Raw genomic sequence first — 21,579 nt, 5'->3', positions numbered from 1 at the left:
GACAGGCAAAAAATTCCACCTGCTTGTAATATAACTTGCTTTGTATATATTTTTATATATTAATTAAAGTTTCAATTATTTTAATGTTTAATAATTGTATAAAAAATGTAAATTGCTAAGGTAGAGGCTTTTAATTACATTTATTAGAGAAGGAGTTGCTCAAGGGTCTATGTTTTGACCAATCTTTTGAATTACGCGCGATATCCGACATAGTCTGACTTTAAAGATAATATAATTTATTATAAATTTACTTACTTAGCCTATAGGCCAACTGGGGGTCTTTTAAGAAAAAAAGTTGATACTTTTTTTATAGGATACTTTTTATAGGAGTTCCTCAGGGATCTGTGCATTGGCCAATCTTGTTATTTATCTACTCGCTTCTTAATCAATATCAGTCAAAGAACTTGAGGGCTGATGAAATTGATTTTTTTCAAATGCAGGCTTAAAAAATAATGCACTGACAGGCAAAAAATTCCACTTGCTTGTAATATAACTTGATTTGTATATATTTTTATATATTAATCAAAGTTTCATGTTTTTTAATGTTTAATAATTGAGTCTTTGTATAAAAAAGTTTAAAAAATGTAAATTGCTGAGGCAGACGCTTTTAACTACATTTATTAGAGAAGGAGTAGCTCAAGGGTCTATGTTTTGATCGATCTTTTGAATTACGCGCGATATCCGACATAGTCTGACTTTAATGATAATACAATTTATTATAAATTTACTGACTTAGCCGTTAATAGGCCAACTGGGGGTCTTTTAACAAAAAAAAGTTGATACTTCGCCAAGCTTGTGCACTTTTATAGGAGTTCCTCAGGGATCTGTGCATTGGTCAATCTTGTTATTTATCTACTCGCTTCTTAATCAATATCAGTCAAAGAACTTGAGGGCTTATGAAATTGATTTTTGATTTTTTTCAAATGCAGGCTTAAAAAATAATGCCCTGACAGGCAAAAAATTCCACCTACTTGTAATAACTTGATTTGTATATATTTTTATGTATTAATCAAAGTTTCACGTTTTTTAATATTTAATAATTGAGTCTTTGTATAAAAATTTTTAAAAAAATGTAAATTGCTAAGGCAGAGGCTTTTAATTACATTTATTAGAGAAGGAGTTGCTCAAGGGTCTATGTTTTGACCAATCTTTTGAATTACGCGCAATATCCGACATAGTCTGACTTTAAACATAATATAATTTATTATAAATTTACTGACAGCCTTTAATAGGCCAACTGGGGTTCTTTTAAGAAAAACAGTTGATACTTCGCCAAGCTTGTGCACTTTTTGTAGGAGTTCCTCAGGGATCTGTGCTTTGGCCAATCTTGTTATTTATCTACTCGCTTCTTAATCAAAATCAGTCAAAGAACCTGAGGACTGATGAAATTCATTTTTTTCAAATACATGATTAAAAAACAATGCGCTGACAGGCTTAAAATTCCACCCACTTGCAATATAACTTGATTTGTATATATTTTTATATATTAATCAGGGTTCGGAAATAGTACCCAATATGTAGAAATACTTTTTGAAACTAATGAAATATCCTAAATCACATTGAGGTGTTGAAATCGTTATTTTCAGTGACATCTACCTTGAGCAAAGGGGGAATGTCTGATTATTTCGAGGTGTGTGGTGTGCGTCAGGGTTGTTTGTTGAGACCTATATTGTTTGCTATGTTCTTGGACGACCTTCCTCTGACTCTTGAGTGTGGCATTTGTGTAAGTTCTACAATTATAACAGTCTAGTTGTACACTGATGATATCGTACTTTAGCCGGGTCTTAAAAGAAACGTTAAACTGCTAGAAGCCTTTTTTTGACCTGTGGAACCTGTCGGTTAATCTACAGAAATTCAAAGTCGTGTTCAGGAAGGGTGGTAGATTAAGTTCTGCGGATCGTTTCTTCTACAAAGGTGAGACTATAAATACCTAGGCATTTTATTTACTCCAGTGCTTTCTTGGTCGAGACATGTCTCCTCAAAAGCGTCCTCGTCGAATAGAGGACCGCGATGGCCGAGTGGTTAGGGTGGCCGACTCTTATTTGCCACGCTAGCGGTCCTGGGTTCGAATCACGGCTCACCCCAGGAATTTTTAATTGTAATTAATATAAAGAAAGCATTGAAAAGTGTTTTGACCGTATAGTTGGTAGACGATAAGCCCTCCTGTAACATAGGAAATACTTGACTCTCTTGGCATTGCAATGTCAAAGAATCAACCGGCATAGGGTCACTTATTGGGTCCGTCTTCACTCGCGTTTCTTGAAATACACAAATGCGAGCCATTCTTCAGTGAGGAACTATGTGTCTATCAATTTGTCATTCAGACACTATTCAGACAAAGTGAAGGATTTAATAATTGACCTTATGACTTGCAGACCAACACCAATCATCAAATACTGAAAAAGTCTTAGCACATTGTACGTTCCGAAAAAAATTTTACTATGATATTGTCACGATCTATTTTGTTACTAGGGATGCTTCAACAAATTTTCTAATCTTGGAAGGAAAAGACTTCTTTATTTTATAGTTAAGTTAAAATTAGTACAACTATTATGACGTTGGTGTGATAAAAGCTCGGAAACAAAACGACTCGTGTTTAGCCGAAGGTCGTGGGTTCGAATTCTGCTCGTGACGCTAACTTTTTCATCTCAACCAAGACCTTACATAAAAGAATAATTAACATGGTCAATTAGACCACTAAACATAAATGAATTTTTTTATGTTCTTCAATAAAATTGTTCAATGATTTAATAGCCTAAAGAAAAAAGAAAAATCGGTTTCCGTAAACATGATACAAAACAAAGCTTTCTTGATCCTGATCGGCTCCCATCATCCAGGGTCCGTCTGTCCTCGCTGATTTTGTCCGTCAGACTCGTTTCGCACTCCATCATCTTCCATTGTTTGTCTTCGTGTTTTTTTAAATATGGATAAATTTCAACAAGTAAAAAATAAGGGAGGAAAGAATCCAGTTTTATGTACTCTTGACCCAAAATCTGCACAAATTTCATTTATCCTGAGGGTTTAAAGAAATTTTGAGATTTTTAATGCCTTGTGTGTAAAATCGTGAAAATATCTCCTCGCAATGACAAATTAAAGATATATTTTCTGTTCTTTGATGCAATTTGTCATCACCTGTAAACATCGTATCAGGAAGGACATAAGTGCTATTTTTAAAACGATAAATTCCAATGCGTAGTATACGTCCTAATTTAACTTCTACCTGGCCAAAATATGTTCTAGCCCGAATCTGGAGCCTGGCCAAGTACAAAACAAAAATGCATACAACGTTGTAAGTGTGAAAGTGAGAAAAAGAAAAAAAAAATTGTTTTGACCGGATCTCGTTCACCTTGCGACCCGTGACGACATTCCACCTATTCCATTAACCTAATGAGAATTCATATTTGCCAAATTGAAATCACGCCGTGCACGGAAACATAAATCGGGCTAATGGGCTGGGTAATTTTATCAGAAAATGGTTCGGACAGGGAAAACAGAGCTGAAATTTTTTTGTTCGAAATTATTTTATTTACAATAAATTACAATAAATAAATTAGGTTAACAGCTAAAACAAGTTTTTTTAGAGGCTACGTCTCGTAAGCGCACTCTAAGTAATAAATAAGTTAAAGCTTTAATTTGGATATGCTGTGATGTTTTGTCATAAATTAACGTGAATACTGATTGGGGCTGTCCGTCGGTGACCGGGCTGAGATTCAGTGCTGCCTGTAAAAAAAAAATAAAAAACATAAATCAGTTGTAATAAAACAACTACTGACATTTATTAAGGGTAAAAGTATATAAAAAGAAAAAATTACCATGACAACATGCACATTAAAATATTAATGTTAGCGTATGATAAACCTAAATGGATGGACTAATTGTTAAAAATGTCTTTAATAAATAACTTAAACTTATGTGTATATATATATATATATATATTTCAGTTCACATTTAAATGTATAGCATTTTTTTTCCTAATGAATTCTTACTGTCGCATATATATAATTTTATAATTAATGTGTGGTGGTTAGTGACCGTTAATCGATAATTATTCAGAAATCGTGAGATGCGGTCTGGGTGTGATGTAGGTTTCAGAAAAACATTTTCTTTATCGCGCCAACGTTTCGATCTTTATTGAGATCATCTTCAGGGGGTAAATTTAAACAATGTAAATCCCAGCCCCTGAAGATGATCTCAATAAAGATCGAAACGTTGGCGCGATAAAGAAAATGTTTTTCTGAAACCTAATCACGCCAGACCGCATCTCACGATTTCTGAATAATCATATTTTCAGAATTTTTCGTGCAGAATTTTTTCATCAATTGTGCAATGTAAATAGGTTTCTTACAGCAAATTTAACGTTCTTTTAGGTGGCACAAACCAGATTTTTCTACAGTCAAATTTCTGAAGTTTATAAGCAATTTAGTGGACCTAAGTCGAAAAATTAAAAAAAAAACCAAAACCTATAATTAGTTCTTTACCGTTGTGATTTGGACGGGGGTTTATAGGAAGCTTTTGTTGTTTTGGTTTAGGACTATTTTTTTTTTTTTTAATTAGGTCCAAACCGGTCATTTTGGCCACCCTATCACGTTGGTCTTTCAGACTTTTCTTCATACTTCAGACTTCGACTTATCGACATCTTCAGTGTGTCTGTGGCGTCTGAAAGGCAGACATAATTTCGGTAGTGGCCGTATTTCATGTGTATTATTCAGGTGTTCCATTAAAAAAAATTCTGTCACGAAACTTCCTTGAAAAAAATCAACGGGGTGCCCAAGCCTCGGAGACATTGGCCTTGGGGTCAGACAAGAATGAGGATAGGTCGTGCTCGTTTGACACCGAAAAAAAAATTTAACGTAGAATCTTCGTTTTTGTTTTGTACAAATACAGTTATCCATTTTTATTTTTATCTTCTATTTGGTAGCGGATCAAATGGGGCCTGTTCAGAGCTGTTTATGTTAGTTTACTTACGATAATAATATTTATTTAATCGATTATTTCCGGTGCTCAGGGAAAAAACTGTTCAATTTAATATTTTTTAAATCAATCAGCTAGAATATTTAAATCCATACTGATAATTCAAACGTTACTATTCAAAGCGATAAGTTGAGATACTTTTTTTTGGGGGGGTGCTATTTTTAGACCAGTCATAAAATTATAACGCACCTATGTATTAAAGAAGAGAAAAAGAAGAAGAAGAGAGAGAGATCATAAAACCGACAACCCCCCAGACTATAATGATCACGACTGAAACCCAAAAAATAAAAATCAATAAAAGGTTGATCATATTTTAACATAAAAAAGATCATTTACCGACTTTTTAATAAGTATAAGGTGTTAAACATTTATCAGAATCCATCGAAAGGGCTGTACAAGTCATATAACAAAAATGAATCAATAAACCATTAAATTTGATACTCTTCCCATGAAATTAAAATGCGTTTATACCAAACTTTTTATATCTGTTCCCGGGACCAAACAGTAAATAGACTAAACTACACGACGGATATGATAATCCACCTACATGCGTTATAGTCCACCTAAGGAAACTGACGATCAGATACAACACTGCATGAAAAAAAGCCTACAGCTAAGCTACAATCATCATTGCTGATGCCTACTCTACACCAACAAAAAGAGAATCTACTGGTGGAACGACAAGCTGACTGCACTAAGAAAGAAAACTAGCAAACTTTGGTACAGAACGGAAAAACTGGGAAAGAATACAGTAAAACCCTAACAGAATAGACTAAGGATCAAAAAGCCAAAACAATCGTGGAGGAAATTTTGCAAAGAAGTTGAAAACATCACTGAACAACAAAATCCTTGCCAAATCCCTATAAACCCTACTTGCATATCTAAAATACTAAAAAAATCAGACTCCAAAAGTAATCTTTATTAGGAAGACCTCTCAGAAGATGCAAAATCATCAGTCTACTCAAAACATTCCAAAAAAAAAGAGAAAAACTCCTTCATAAATAACAGTCTGCCTACCAAATTGAAAATCCTGTGATTACTACTAAAAATCAGCATTACACCAAATCATGATACAAATAGAGAATTCGACAACCAAGAAAAAGCGTTAGGAATTAGACATTGAAGGAGCAGTAAAAGGGAAGTAAAATGCAGAAAAGTGCAGGAAAAGGAAGAAGTGGTGGCGAGAGGATGTCCGTGGAGGAATGCTCTCGCCTGTTATGGAATGTGGTAGTAGATGACCTCATATCCAAACTAAATGAAATCAAAGTTATGGAGATTACACTGCCAGGAGAAAATTCGACTCAACGTTAAAGAGCATTAAACATGGACCAAAGTTGCTGACAACGAGGAAGGAAAGCAAACCCCTCAAAAACCTACCATTGCTTTCACCAAGAAATGAAACTGAGAAATGCAATGCCTTCGCTTTTGTAATGAAAGGCTGAAGCTAAAAAACGAGGTTGAATACCAAGGAGTAAGCTTTGATAAAACGTTAACCGGGAACCCTCGCATGCAACATATCAAACAAAGATAAAATATCGCTAATGACCTCAAGAAAAACGCTAGGTAATTCTTGGGGACCGAAACCGATATGGTCCAATGGCAATAAACAGCAATAATCAAACCCAAAATTACTAATCTGGAGGACCAAAGCTCAACAAAAAATAGCTACCCAAATACTAGGCAGCATTAAAAGATTGGCAATGACTAATGCCCTACAAGTGCACTAGAAACATTTCTAAACTTACCTCAACTGGTGGTAACATTCTTATAAGCGGAAGCTAGGAAAAGCTCATTAGGCTCCAAAAACAATCAACTTTGATAGGAACTAAACAATTCGGGCACACAACCATACTTTATACAATGAGACAACCATTGTTAGAAATGAGGATAGATTGATATGATTCCAGAAACATTCTTCACGTCCTATAAAGTTTCAACAGACTATAAAGGAGATGAAAAATTCAAGAGGGACAATGATTTGTGATGCCGTTGGCTCCAAAACAAACGAAGGAACCGGATCGGGTGTCTTCTGTACAAGCGCAAAATATAGAGCAATCAAAATCATTGGGGAATACACTTCGGTCTTTCAAGCAGAAACACATGCCATCAATGCTTGTGTCCTAGAAAATCTTTATAAATGTTACACTGGCAAAAACATCCTCGTAAGATCTGATAACCAAGCAGCATTTGCATGTATAAAAATCACATCAAAATTAGTCAGTGAATGCATCCAAAATTTACAAAACCTGGGGAAACAAACAGCCTGATGATATGTTGGATGCCAGGGCAAAAAGGAATTTTGGGTAACGATAAAGCATACACACTGAGGAGGATATGCAAGATACAAGGCCTTGAACCTATACTTGGGATAAAAAAAACAATTGCAGAATCCTCCATGACAGAATGGATCCAAATAAAACAAAAGAGCTGTAGATAATCTCAAGGAGCGCTAGACACAGTAACTTAAAAAACCCTCACCAAGACCGGCAAACTCACTGCTACAATAGGAAAGGTCTAGACTCAGAAGAGTGATAGGACTATTAACCGGTCACTGGCTTCTGAGAAAACAACTAAATAATATGGGCATATTCACTAATGATCCCATTTGCAGATTATGCAACGGATTAATGGAGACATAACCTTAAAAAAAAACAGGAACGAATAGTAGCAGCGACAGTCAATGACCTAATACATTTAAGAAGAAGGATTGAGTTGATTGCGCTGAATTAGGTAACTAGGAATAAGCCAGAAGGCTGCAGTGCCTGGGGAACACAAACCTGGCTTCCTAGTATCATCATCATCATCATCCATAAGATGGTAAAATATTGTGCAAGAACAAAAAGTGAGCTACAACGAGGAAATAGCTGAGTGAGAAAAATTCTATAAAACCAAAGTATAAAATCAATTAATAATTAATACTATTTACTAATAAACTATCTAAAAATTTTAAATAAATTGAAATTACAAAATAAAGTTAATTTGATGTAAATATTTATTTTTTAATTAATTAAGGTATTTTGTTGAGATAACAAAGTCAGTGTCACGAGCGGGATTCGAACCCACGTCCTTCGGTTAAACGCCGCTGCTCTACCACTTGAGCTATCGTGACTTGATCCTCTCGGACACTAACTTCCCATCTCAACCCCACCTTTTTTACCATTTTTCACCTTTTTTATTTCAAATAATAACCTTAATTAATTGAAAGATATTAATTGGTCAAGCGGACCACAAAAACTAGTGAACTATTTTTTAATGTTTGGTCGTTCTTTGCTTTTTTACACGATGCGAATAATGGATAGTCAACCAAGCTAAGTCCAAATTTCAAACTGCTAAAAAAATTAGGAAAAGAATGGATCATTTTATAAGCTCATTTTTGGTAGAACAACGCCCTAGGACAAAGGAGAAAGAACATAGCTAAGAAATCTTCAAATAAACTTTTTATTATATGTCATGCTAAGTTCTTGGAAATAATTTATTCTTTATTTTTATCATTTTTTAATATAATTTTATTGAATTATATAATTCAAGTATAGAGAGAATGTTTGGATAATATTTAATGCATCAACGCGCATTTCAGTGAGAAAATATTTTTAAAAACTCGTCTAAGAAAATGAAAAAATGATTTGCGATTACGACAAAGTTTTGCTAAATAAAAATCACTTTGAGTAGTAAAAAAGTTCTAAATCTTCAATAATACGTTCAAAAACACACATTTCAGCGATTTTAACTTGTGTGTTGTCGGTCAAGTTTATTATTTATGCTTTTGTAAAGAGTTCAAATCTTGAATCTTAAAAACCATGTAAACAAGCACAGGTCATAACAATGGATTGTTTACCTTTCAATTAGGCCTGTGTGGGTTTTTCAATTTATTTATGACCTCTCATTAAAAAAAATTGGAGCTACACCAAACTATAAATAGATTAAACAACATACTCACCCCACCTTCATCATTTCTATTTATTTATGACTGTTAAGGTGTAAGAATGGAACATAATAATAACAGACGCTTTAACAAAAGACAGTAACATGTAAATTACAAAAGAAGACTTATCAAATTTTCAATGTTACTCTCTGATTTTATAAAAATGGCCGGAAAAAAACTTCATCCAAAAAAGGGAGCAGTGAAGAAATTACGACATTTCACAGCAAAATATTTCATTTAAAAGCTCTGACGCGTTGGCGTTTAAATCGTTGGAAAAACAATTCGTTCTCTATCCAGAAAAGTTGTTAAAACTATTCACCATTTATTCGTCCTGTTTTATAATCAATCTTGATATTTGTAATTGGGTGAAAGCAAGAGAAATCGGCGAACAGTTGATACAAAACAAGCCAATCAGAGACCGACCCAGAAAAATTAGCCGATTGATATTTCATATGAGAACATATCTCCGGACTACTGCCAAAAAAGGCAATTTTTGGTAAATCCAATAACATCACAACAAAAAAAAAACATAGTTTGGGCGTTTCATTTTGATCATCAGACCCTTACTTTTACACATTTTAATCATTAGCCGCAATGTCATTTATATTTGAAATAAATAAAACCATCATTAAGACCTAATTAGCCTAAATTAAAGGAATCTCACAGTTTGACACAGCAATTATGTGTCATAAATTGACGTTTTAAATTTTGTGTAATAGTAATTTTATTATGTGTAAAAAAAATCTTTTAAGATTTGTTGTTTTATTTGTTTTTGTTGTACATTAGAAGAAGATCGCAGGATTTTCACAAATACTAGTATCCTGGGTTTTTTGGGGTGCAAAAACGTTGGAAAAGTTATAATAGTCGTTGAGAGGGTTCTAAATCTCTGTGAAATATCTGGTTGAACTGTAGAGTCATTTTGAAGTTATTGTCACGTTTGCGATTTTTTTCTACAAAAAGCATTTGTTTTCCAATTTCTACTAAAAATTATATTCAGATTTTTACAAAGATTTGTATTCACGGTATTTTAGGGTGCAACAACGTTGAATATTTCTTCTTTCAAGCAATTATAAGTGATAACAAAAAGTTTGAAATCAACAAAAAACCTCAAACTTTTTTTTTTGGCCTCCGGTGTTGATTTTCTTACGGAGGCCAAAGTTATACTATTACGTATTGTTGAGAGGGTTCTAAATCTCTGTGACATATCTGGTTGAACTCTGGTCATTTTGAAGTTATTGTCAATTATTGTAGAAAAAAATCGCAGGCATTTGTTTTCCAGTTTCTAGGAAAAATAATATTCTGATTTTTGCAAAGATTCACGGTTTTTTGGGGTGAAAAAACGTTGTTACTTATTCTTTCAAGCTTTCTCAATAATGTTTAGATTTCTTGCAATTATAAGTGGAAACAAAAAGCTCGAAATCAACTAAAAAACTATGTTTTTTTTTTTTTAATATCCGCTTTTGATTTGCTTTTCGGAGGCCAAAGTGCTATTACGTGTAGTTATTATAGTGATTGTCATTTTTTCAATTTTTTAAGAAATCATCAGACCCTTACTTTTACACTCTTTAAACATTTTATCCGCACTGTCATTTATATAAATTTCAAATATGTAACTAAACCATCTTTAAAAAATACCCAATTAGTCTAAATTAAAGGAAACCCAGTGTTTGACACGCCAATTGTTTTGTAAATTGACAGTTTAAATTTTGTGCAATAATATTTTTATTATTTGTAAAAAAAAGTTCCTTTTAGGATGTGCGGTTTTATTTGTTTTTGTTGTCTATTAGAAGAAGATCGCAGTATTTTCGCAAATATTAGTATTCAGGGTTTTGTGGGGTGCAAAAACTTCGAATATTTCTTCTTTCAAGCTTTGTCAATAATGTTTAGATTTAATGCAATTATAAATGAAAACGAAAAGCTTGAACTCGACAAAAAAACCTCAAACTTTATATATTTTTTATTTTTTTATCTACGGTTTTGATATACTTTTTTAATCATTAGCTGCACTGTCATTTATATACATTTGAAATATGTAACTATATCATCGTTAAGAAATACCCAATTAGTCTAAATTAAAGGAAACCCAGTGTTTGACACGCCAATTGTTTTGTAAATTGACAGTTTAAATTTTGTATAATAATAATTTTATTACATTAAAAAAAAATTTTAGAGTGTATGGTTTTATTTGTTTTTGTTGTCTATTAGAGGAGGATTGCAGGATTTTCACAAAGATTTGTATTCAGAGATTTTTTGGGTGCAAAAACTTTGTTATTTATTCTTTCAATCTTTGCAAATAATTATTCGGAGAAGATAGATGCGGTCTGGTGTGACGTAGGTTTCAGAAAAACATTTTCTTTATCGTGCCAACGTTTCGAGCTTTATTGAGATCATCTTCAGGGCCTGGGATTTACAAACATTGTTTAAATTTAATGGATGTGGAAAAAAAAGAAATTTATGCAATGTAAAAAAAATTTGATATTCAATCAGTATTTGTACTCACTCGAAGTGTTTGTTTTCTGCGCAATTGTGTCATTCTTGTGTCAATAATGTTTAGATTTCGTGCAATTACAAGTAGAAACAAAAAGCTCGAAATCAACAAAAAAACCTCAAACTTTTAATTTTTTTCTACGGTTTTGATTTGCTTTTCGGAGGCCAAAGTTATGCTATTACGTGCAGTTAATATTGTTATGGTCATTTTTGCAAGTTTTGAAGAAATCATTCGATCATCGGACCCTTACTTTGACACTTTTTAATCATTAGCCGCAATGTCATTTATATAATTTTGAAATATATAACTAAACCATCATTAAGAAATACCTAATTAGGCTAAATTAAAGGAAACACACAGTTTGATACACCGATTGTTTTGTAAATTTTGAGTAATAATAATTCTATTATTTGTAAAAAAAAAAAAAAAAGACCTTTTACGATGTTTGGTTTTGTTTTTGTTTTCTATTAGAGAAGGATCAGTAATTTTCAAAAGAAAGCCGTTAGAGATAAATCAGGGGAGTCGTGAAACCCTAGAGGGTGTGGGGGCTCGTTAAAAGAAGCTGTAAAAGTAATCGCATTAAAACTACCCTCTTATTTCAAAAATATATATCAACGCGTTAAAAAAAAATCTGTGAGATATTATTCTACTAAACAATTTTTTTTATTAATATTCTAAACATGTTAGATGGTTAATTTTTTTTACTCGATCTGGAATTTTGAGGTTTAATTAATTTAATTCATTGTATATTTTTTTTTAAATTTCATAATGATTAATGTATTGTCGTCATATAGGAGAAAGGAAATAGGTCAATATCGAGAGGCAGGAACTATTTTCCCAGACAATGGCCGTCTGAGTTCGCCATCCCCCGATAATTTCCCCACCCTTATATTCCCCGTCATTTTCAATTGTGCAAGGGGGTGGATTAATTCTATTTTTTTCAGGTAGAACCGTCAAAGAAAATCAATTGTTAAAGGGTGGGGGAAAAACATAAAATTAATAAAATTGTTCAAACTTACCATTCAACGAATGACTTCTAGTCTTTAAAGTGTTCCCCGTTCACAATCTTTGGTATGAAGAATAACACCATCTGAACCAATAAATTAAATTGTTTTAGAAATTTTTTTTTTTTTTTTTTGGTGCGAAAAAGAAAAACAATTACCGTAGGGATAGGCAATGATTAGCAACCCAGAGTCACCACCCCTTGACGGAAGATTTAGTTTTAGGGCTGTTGTATCCGTAGCCGGAGGTTCTCCTTTGGTTGTTGTTCGCCTCCGGCCTCAGGAACTTGTCGATCACCTGACGGATCGTCGAGTGTTTTCTTTCGAAAGGATTTGGATACATTTTTGAACCGTTTCTCTTGAGTGAACTCGGATGACTGATGCCATGAGCCAGCGTCTCTAGTCTTAAATAGCCGTTCCGGGTAGTGGGGGGTTGATCGAACGCCGCTTCGCAGTTGTGTTTTCCCCGTTATTGTTTGTTCTTTATTGTTTCCGTGAAAACTTTATGAATTTTAGTCTCGTAATTTGATGGGTGTGTTGGGGGTGTGAGTTGGTTTTGGGGCCGGCCGCCGGTGCTGGATGGACGCCGTCTTGCGGGCTTGTCAAACTGGGTTTCGCCCATGATTTGGCCCGTCGCGACGTTAGCACGTTAATTTTCTCGACCCTTAAAATTAATTTAATTTCTTTCCTCAATAAAATAATTTCACTAATCATAAAATTATTACATACTATAGCCATTACTTTCGGAAAATATTATTTCCGATATCTCAACTCTCATAAAAAACCTTTCTGCTCACTCCTCTGTCCAAACAAGCATCTTTAAACCTATAAATCATAATGTAACAATATATTCTTTATTTATTACTTACAAGGTCAGCTGAGCACGTAGGATCACCGATTTTACTTAAACCTTTTTGGTGACACTAGGTCGAAAAGTATTAGATATTTTTAAAATATCTTCTTCTGCCTACGTTGCGTATTTATTTCGAAGTTATATATCAGTTGATTGATTTTTTAATCTAGGATAAAAACAATAACGAACAACATAAAAAACATACAATATTGCATTAATCGAGGTTAGATATATAAAATGTTGTAAAAACTGAAAATAGGCCAAAAAAATTGATTTTGAAAAAAAATCGAATTCGTTGTAAACATCCTATAAAACTATTAAAGAGGAATATTCATCGCAATGAAAAAGCCGTGGACAGTGTTCTACTTACAAATGAAGTATGTACTTCTCTTGATTTTATTTCAAAAATTGGTCAAATTCAATGTTATTACAACTCACTAGTTTTCGTGGTCCGCTTGACCAATTGATATCTTTCAATTAATTAATGTTTTCGTTGAGTTAAAAAAGTCAATGTCACGAGCGGGATTCGAACCCACGACCTTCGGCTTGATACGCCGCTACTCTACCACTTGAGCTATCGTGACTTCCACTCGGACACTAACTTCCCATCAGTTTCCCACCTTTCGTGGGTTCGAATCCCGCTCGTGACATTGACTTTTTTTATCTCAACTAAAAACCTTAATTAATTGAAAGTTATTACAACTGTTGGAAAGCTGAACATTCTTCTTCATGCTGTTTCAACTACGTTTAGATTCAATCGTGAGTTCAAAAATATTGACATAAACAAACACTCCTCAAAATTTATATCATTTTATCCCTAGTTTGAATTTATTTGTGGAGACCAAAATTTTTCTATTATGTGTAGTCGAGAGGGCTCTAAATCTCTGCGAAATATCCGGTAGATCGGTAAAATCATTTTGAATTAATTGTCAATTTTACACTTTTTCAAGAAAAAATCGGAAGCATTTGGAAAGCAGAAATTTCTAGGCAAAGATATATATTCTGATTTTCGCTAAGATTGTATCCTGGATAGTCTTTTGGGGTGCAAAAACGTTGAATATTTTTTCTTTCAAGCTTTGTCAATAATGTTTAGATTTCAAGCAATTATAAGTGAAAACAAAAAGCTTAAAATCAAGAAAAAAACCCTCAACTTTATGTATTTTTTATCTCCGGTTTTGATATACTTACGGAGGCAAAAGTTATTCTGTTACGTATAGCTGACAGACTTCTAAATCTCTGTGACATATCCGGTTGATCTGTAGAGTCATTTTGAAGTTATTGTCACTTTTGTGATTTTCGTAGAAAAAAATCGCAGGCATTTGTTTTCCTATTTCTAGGAAAAATTATACTCCGATTTTTGCTAAGATTTGTATTCAGGGTATTTTGGGGTGCAAAACCGTTGAATATTTCTTCTTTCAAGCAATTATAAGTGAAAACAAAAAGTTTGAATTTTGTGGGGGAAAAATCACAGGCATTTGTTTTCTAATTTCTAGGAAAAACATATTCCGAGTTTTGCAAAGATTTGTATTCACGGTTTTTGGGGTGCAAACAAAAAGCTTGAAATCAACAAAAAAAACCTCAAACTATATGTATTTTTTTTATTTCCGGTTTTGATATACTTACGGATGCTAAAGTATATGCTAATACATGTTGTTGAGAGGGTTCTAAATCTCTGTGACATATCTGGTTGATCTGTAGAGTCATTTTGAAGTTACTGTCACTTTTGCGATTTTTGTATAAAAAAATGTATTTTTTTTATCTCCGGTTTTGATATACTAAAGTTTTGCTATTAAGTTTTGTTGAGAGGGTTCTAAATCTCTGTAAAATAACCGATTGAATGTTAAGGTAACAGCCGGTGTTCCTCAAGGTTCAGTGCTGGGACAACATTGTTTCATGTTTACATTTGTGATTGGGCCAACAAAGGTTGGCCATCCTCAAGACATGATATACAGTCCATAAATGCACCTTAAATTATGAGATGTATATTTTATTACTACAGGCAGTAATAAAAATAATAATAATGATAATCCAACGTTCCAGCGTATCCAATTGGCAGTAATTAGGTTAACAATGCCCTCTTTTCGATTTTTCACAAGTTTCTCGTGCAATAACACTAACAGACTGAATGATGCTTTACGGATTTTGGAAAATAAGAATTAATTTGATTAATTGAAAAACAGTTGTTATTATTATCATTTATTCAGCCTAGTACTATTAATAAATTTGATAAACTTTTTTTAGAGACATTTTCTTTTTGTACAAACCTATCGTAACGATGTTTGCCTGCATAAAATAACAGCACAGCTTGTTTCAAATTTTGAGCAATGAATATTTTTCAAGTAATTAAGGTTTTGGTTGAGATAAAAAAGTCATTGTCACAAGCGGGATTCGAACTCACGACCTTCGGCTAAATACGCCGCTGCTCTACTCAGAAGGTCGTGGGTTCGAATCCCGTTTGTGACAATGACTTTTTTATCTCAACCAAAACCTTAATTAATTGAAAAGAATTTATTTGGTCACCACGAAACCTAATAAAACGAAAAAAAAAATTCAAGTAGTTAGTAAGTTCAATAAACAAGTCAAAAATTTATTCATTCACATCGAAAGAAATAACATATATCCTCATTAAATGAGGTAATTAATCATTGATACTTTAACTTCCCCACGAAATAGTAATCTATTTCAATTTATTAAATGTTTACAGAAAATAACGCTGAAATTATTAATTAAAACTAGCTTCTAATTTAACAAATCTAATAAAATAATCCCAATAGGAAAAATTATTTGATGAGAAAATTTTCTGTTTAAATAAAATTTATAAATTGCTAAAAATCAGGTTATTTGTCCACTTCTTTTTAGGTTATCTGTCTTAAATGATGGCATAATTTTACACTTAGTCGCTTAAAAATTAAATTAATGGATCCGTTTCAAATCCTTTAAAGAGAAAAGTTCTATAAAAGTCCTTGCTGTTCGAATCTTGAGGTGTAATCCACTTTCCATGGTTTCTATGGAAGTTTGATATTATCTTGTATTATCCTGTAGTTTTTATTATGTAATGAAATGTTTTTCCCCTTTCTCACTTTTCTTCAGACATTTTAATCCTTTGGAAAAATCTTAAGCCCTTTTTAATCTAGTTTGATGCAACATGTTTGATTTCTTGGAAATTGTAAAAACATCAAATCCTTCTTGTTTTCATGATACGGATCGTCCTTAGTGTCTAGGGTTTTTTATATCTCGAATTAGGTGAAAAACACCTGATTCATCTTCCGGTCCCTTAACTTTCCACGGTATCTTGCGAGTCCCGAAAACCCCTCAAGGTGAAAGACACTTCGAAATGGGTTAAAGAATCTCACCAAACATTCTTGGCCAAAAAGGTCGATTTTAGCCTGCCGTGTTATTCATAAACGAAAGAACAAGCTCAAGCTGCGACCAAGGGTAACGCAGAAGCAAATTCAAAAGCAAAAAGCTATCACAGAATAAGAGGACTAGAGCTAACTAGTAATCGAAAAAAAAATAACAACCTTATCAAAGAAGAAGAGTGCGCAAGAGAAAGAAAGAGAAAGAGGGAATGAGTGAGAGAGAAAAAAGGGAGAGAAGAAGAGGAAAATAAACTTTATTCTGGTGCTTAAAGCCCTCTGAATAACAAAACTACATAACAGCCATCCAGACACGTGCTCAACACAAATACAACAAAAAAATTTCAATTACAAAATTACAAAAAACAAAGAGAATGATGTAAAGAAAGAAAAGATTCAACAACATAAAAAATAAAATACCGAGATAAATAGATAGAAAAAGAAGTAGGAATAGTAAAATATGTGAGAATAAGACTGCCAAATAAGATAGAGAAAGAAAGTGAGAGTGTGAAAGGAAAAGGGGAGAACGAGAGAGGAGTAAAAGGGGGTTAAAGAGAGAGGTAGAAAGAGAGAAAGAGAAAGAAAGAGAGATATTCAGATAAAAGAGAGGAAGAGAGAGAGAATTGTGATGTTAAGAAGCAAAAGATTCAATAAAATAAAAAAATATAAAATGTGGAGAAAAATAGATCGATAAAGAGGTAGAAACAGTAAAGAGTGTGAGAAAGAGGCTGACAAATAGAAACTGAGAAAAAAAAGTGAGAGTCTATCAAGGAAGAGGATTGGGAAAGAGGGAGAGAAGGAGGGTAAAAGAATATTAGAGAGAGAGAAAGAAAGAAAAAAGAAAAAGAGAGGGAGACAGAGAGTAAGAGAAGAAAAGAGAGCGAGAGAGAAAGAAAGGGAGCGAAAGAAAGAGAAGAGAGAGAATGTGTGATGTAAGGATACAAAAGACACAACAAAATAAAAAATATGAAATATACGGAAAACTATCGATAAAGAGGTAGAAACAGTAAAGAGTATGAGAATGAGGATGACCAACAGCGACTGAGAAAGAAAGTGAGAGTGTAATAAGGAAGAGGATAGAGAAAGAGAATGGGAGAGAGAGTGTGTGTGTAAGAGGGGTTTAGAGAGAAAGAGAGGAAGAAAGAGAGAGAGATAGGAATTGAGGTAGATAAAGAGTCAGAGAGTAAGAGAGGAAAAGAGAGAGAGAGGAAGAGAGGTAGATAAAGAGTCAGAGAGTAAGAGAGGAAGAGAGAGAGAGATGAAGAGAGAGAATGTGTGGTGTAAAGAAACAAAAGATTGAACAAAATAAAACATATAAAATATGGAGAAAGATATATCGATAAAGAGGAAGAAAAAGCAAAGAGAATGAGAATGAGACTGACAAATAGAGACTTAGAAAAAAAGTAAGAATCTAACAAGGAAGAGGACAGGGAAAGGGAGTGAGCGGGTGGGTAAAAGAATATTAGAGAGAGAGGAAGAAAGTGAGAAAGAAAAAGAGAGGTAGACATAGAGTCAGAGAGAATGAGAGAGAAATAGAGGGATAGAAAGAAAGAGAAGAGAGAGAATGTGTGATGTAAAGAAACAAAAGATACAACAAAATATAAAATATAAAATATGGGGAAAACGATCCATAAAGAGGTAGGAACAGTAAAGAGTGTGAGAATTAGACTAGAGAAGGAAGAGGATAGAGAAAGAGAGAGAGAGGTGGGGGACTAAAAAGTAAGAGAGAGAGCAAGAAAGAAAGAGAGTGGGAGAGGGAGAGGGAGAAAAAAAGGAGAAGAGAGAAAGAAAGAATGGATAGATTCCCTTTCTCGCTATGGATGAATTAATAAAAAAAACTCTCATCTTTCACTTTCCCTCCTTCTCTCTCTCTCTCTCTCTCTCTCTTTCTCTCTTCTTTCCATTCATATATCCCCTAGAATATCTAACCTTTTATCCCAGTCTCTGTGTTATTTTCTTTCTTGCGCTCTTTCTTGTTTCCACCCCTCTATCTATTCATCTATCCATTTCTATTTTATTATCTTGTATTTATTTGTTTCTTTAGATCTCATATTTTCTCACTCCTTGTGTTATGCACACTCTTTTCCATTTCTATTTTTTTTATCTCTCGGTACGACTGTTTACCTATAATATGTTTAACATTATACAATTGATTTTTCAAAAATAAAAGCGTACTTTTTAGCTAGAAAAGTGTTTAGAATTTGAGTTAAAAAATTTTTAAAATTATGACATTGTTATAGCTAAAGAATATATGTATATTGTACAATTAAAAATTAAAATTTTAGTTTTCCACATACAATTTTTTGCACAAAGAAATATTACATTTATTTTACTATTGACAAAAATATAAAACTGTCTGTTGATAATTATGATAGATTTATGCATATAGAAATTTTTAATTATAAAATGGAGCTTAAAATCGAGTAGGAAGTAATTGCAGCTTGAATAAGTTATCACTGGGTGGTTTTTGTGTTATCGAATGGCATGCGGGAGACATGATTTGTCGCATAAATCTACTTGACAGTGCAATTGCGTCGAAAAAAAGAGTATGAGCGAAATGAGATTAAAATAATCATATTTGTCGTCTAAAGTAATTTTGCAAAAAGGCAAAGAGAAAAATTCAAGGCCAGAATTTTACATAATTGTTATTGTAAAAATCAAATGGTTTTTTGATCAGAGACGTCTCGTCAGTGGTCGGTTATCAGGAAATATCACGTATTGCCCAATGGTTCCTTTACATAACGCTTGCGAGAGAAAAGAAACAAAAACTATGTTTTTCCTAATTCTATCGCAGTATAATTAGTAGTTGTTTTCGAATTTCCCCGACCGGTTGTTTGTCATCTTGTTTAGATCAGTTGGATTGTCACAAAACATCTAATCATGAAGAAGCTAGACTAAACGATCCTTCAATAAATACAAAAAAGAAGACCATTCTGTTCTAAAAAGTCAACGAACCGCAATATTTAAAGTTTAGAAAATTTACAATTAATAAAGAAATTATGCTACGAGTAAAATTTGATATATTGGTTGAAATGAAAAAGTTAGTGTCATGAGCGGGATTCGAACCGACGACCTTCGGCGTAATACGCCACTGCTCTAACCACTTGAGCCATCGTGACTTCGATCCACCCGGACACCAACTCCCCAACGGTAGGTTGAGATGACACTAACTTTTTCATTTCAATTAATACCTTACATAAATTCACTAGTTTTCGAGGTCCACTTGACCATTTAATATCTTGCAATTAATTAAGGTTTTGAGTTGAGATAAAAATGGCAAAAAGTAGGGAAAATTCAGAAGGTGGGGTTGAGATGGGAAGTCAGTGTTACGAGCGGGATGTCTCGATAGCTCAAGTGGTAGAGCAGCGGCGTATCTAGCCGAAGATCTTGGGTTCGAATCCCGCTCATGACACTGACTTTTTTATCTCAACTAAAAAACCTTAATTAATTGAAAGACCTTACATTAAGCTTAATTAATGGAAAGAAATTATTTGGTCAATCGGACCACGATATATAATGGATTTAATAAATAAAACGAAGTAATCAAGTATATATAGGCAAGAAACGAATCTTGATTATACGAAAGTTGAAAAATGGCAAAAAAGGAGGGACAATTTGAAAGGAAGGTTGAGATGGGGAGTTGTTGTCCGAGTGATAACGATAGGACAATTAACAGGTCACTGGCATCTGAGAAAACATCTACATAACATTGACATAGTCAAACTGATCCCATTTACAGATTATGCAATGCGGAGGAGGAAACAGCCACCCGTATCATCTGCGAATGCGAAGCAACGGCTCAATGGAGACATCCTCTGGGAGGAAAAAACCAGGAATGACGAGTAGCAGCGACAGTCAATGACCTAATTTTTCTGAGCAGAAGGATTGAGTTTATTGCTCTGAACCAGGTAACTAGGAATAAGGGGAGCACCTGGCTTCCTAGTATCCACTACCATCCCTCTTAAAAGACAGCGAGTCCCGCAAGGATCTATGCTTGGGTCAATCTTGTTTAATGTCTGTACGCTCAATATCCGACAAAATCGAATCCTCCATCGCAGAATGGATCCAAATAATACAAGAAAAGATGTCGATAAACCCTTAGGGGCGCTAGTCACTGTAAACGTACGCTAAACCAACCCTCACTGGCAAACTCACTGCTGCAGTTGAAGAGAGCCAGACTGAGAGAAACGATAGGAGAATTAACAGGTCATTGGCATCTGAGAAAACATCTACATAACATGGACATAGTCAAACTGATCCCATTTAGGGATTATGCAATGAGGAGGAAACAGCCACCCGTATCAACTTGTAACGCGAAGTAACGGCTCAATGGAGACGTACTCTAAAGAGAAAAAAAAACAGGAATGAATAGTAGCACCGACAGTCAATGACCTAATTCTTCTGAGAGGGTACAAGAGCAGCACAAACCTGGCTTCCTAGTATCCATCACCATCACTCTTAGAAGACTGGGAGTCATTCAAGGGTCTATGCTTGGGACAATCTTGTTTAATGTCTGTACATTCAATATCCGACAAAATCGAATATAATCAACGCCGTAACCTTTTATCAAGGTTATAAGACACGGTGTTTTTCAAGGAGCTAAAGTTGGGCCTATTTTGTTCAATCTCAGCACGATAGATACCCCTATAAAGTTTGACACTAAAGATCATTGTAATAAAATCACATTTAGTACATGTTATTCAATAACTGACCACGGTAAGAATCGACGGCATAACATATGCCTTTTTCCAAAAGTACAAAGTAATAGGAGTACTAACCGGTCTCTGGCATCTGAGAAAACATTTACATCCCATGTGCAGATTATGCAATGAGGACAGCCACTCGTATATCCTTCGAATGCGAAGCAACGGCTCAATTGTGACTTAACTTAACAAACTGAAAAACCTAAAGAATGAAATTGAAACAGCGGTAGTCAATGACCTAAAACTTCTGAGAAGAGCTAGTACATTGAATGAGGAAGGTACAAT

At 33.8% G+C, this 21,579-nt stretch overlaps 1 long non-coding RNA gene across 1 annotated transcript; it reads right to left on the bottom strand.

Annotated features, from left to right (window-relative positions):
* Positions 1–3,502: 3,502 nt before the first annotated feature.
* LOC106674254 lies at positions 3,503–12,781 on the bottom strand. Its single transcript, XR_001341492.2, has 3 exons — positions 12,544–12,781; positions 12,401–12,471; positions 3,503–3,720 (listed from the first exon to the last, which is right to left on the bottom strand). It is a non-coding gene; the product is annotated as an uncharacterized LOC106674254 (long non-coding RNA).
* Between the last annotated feature and the right edge of the window lie 8,798 nt (positions 12,782–21,579).

Source organism: Cimex lectularius, unplaced genomic scaffold (genome assembly GCF_000648675.2).
Source record: "Cimex lectularius strain Harlan isolate CLEC.00 unplaced genomic scaffold, Clec_2.1 scaffold89, whole genome shotgun sequence".
Classification (NCBI taxonomy): domain Eukaryota; kingdom Metazoa; phylum Arthropoda; class Insecta; order Hemiptera; family Cimicidae; genus Cimex; species Cimex lectularius.
Note: the sequence above shows the minus strand (reverse complement) of the source record. Positions and strands in the feature narration are given on the sequence as shown.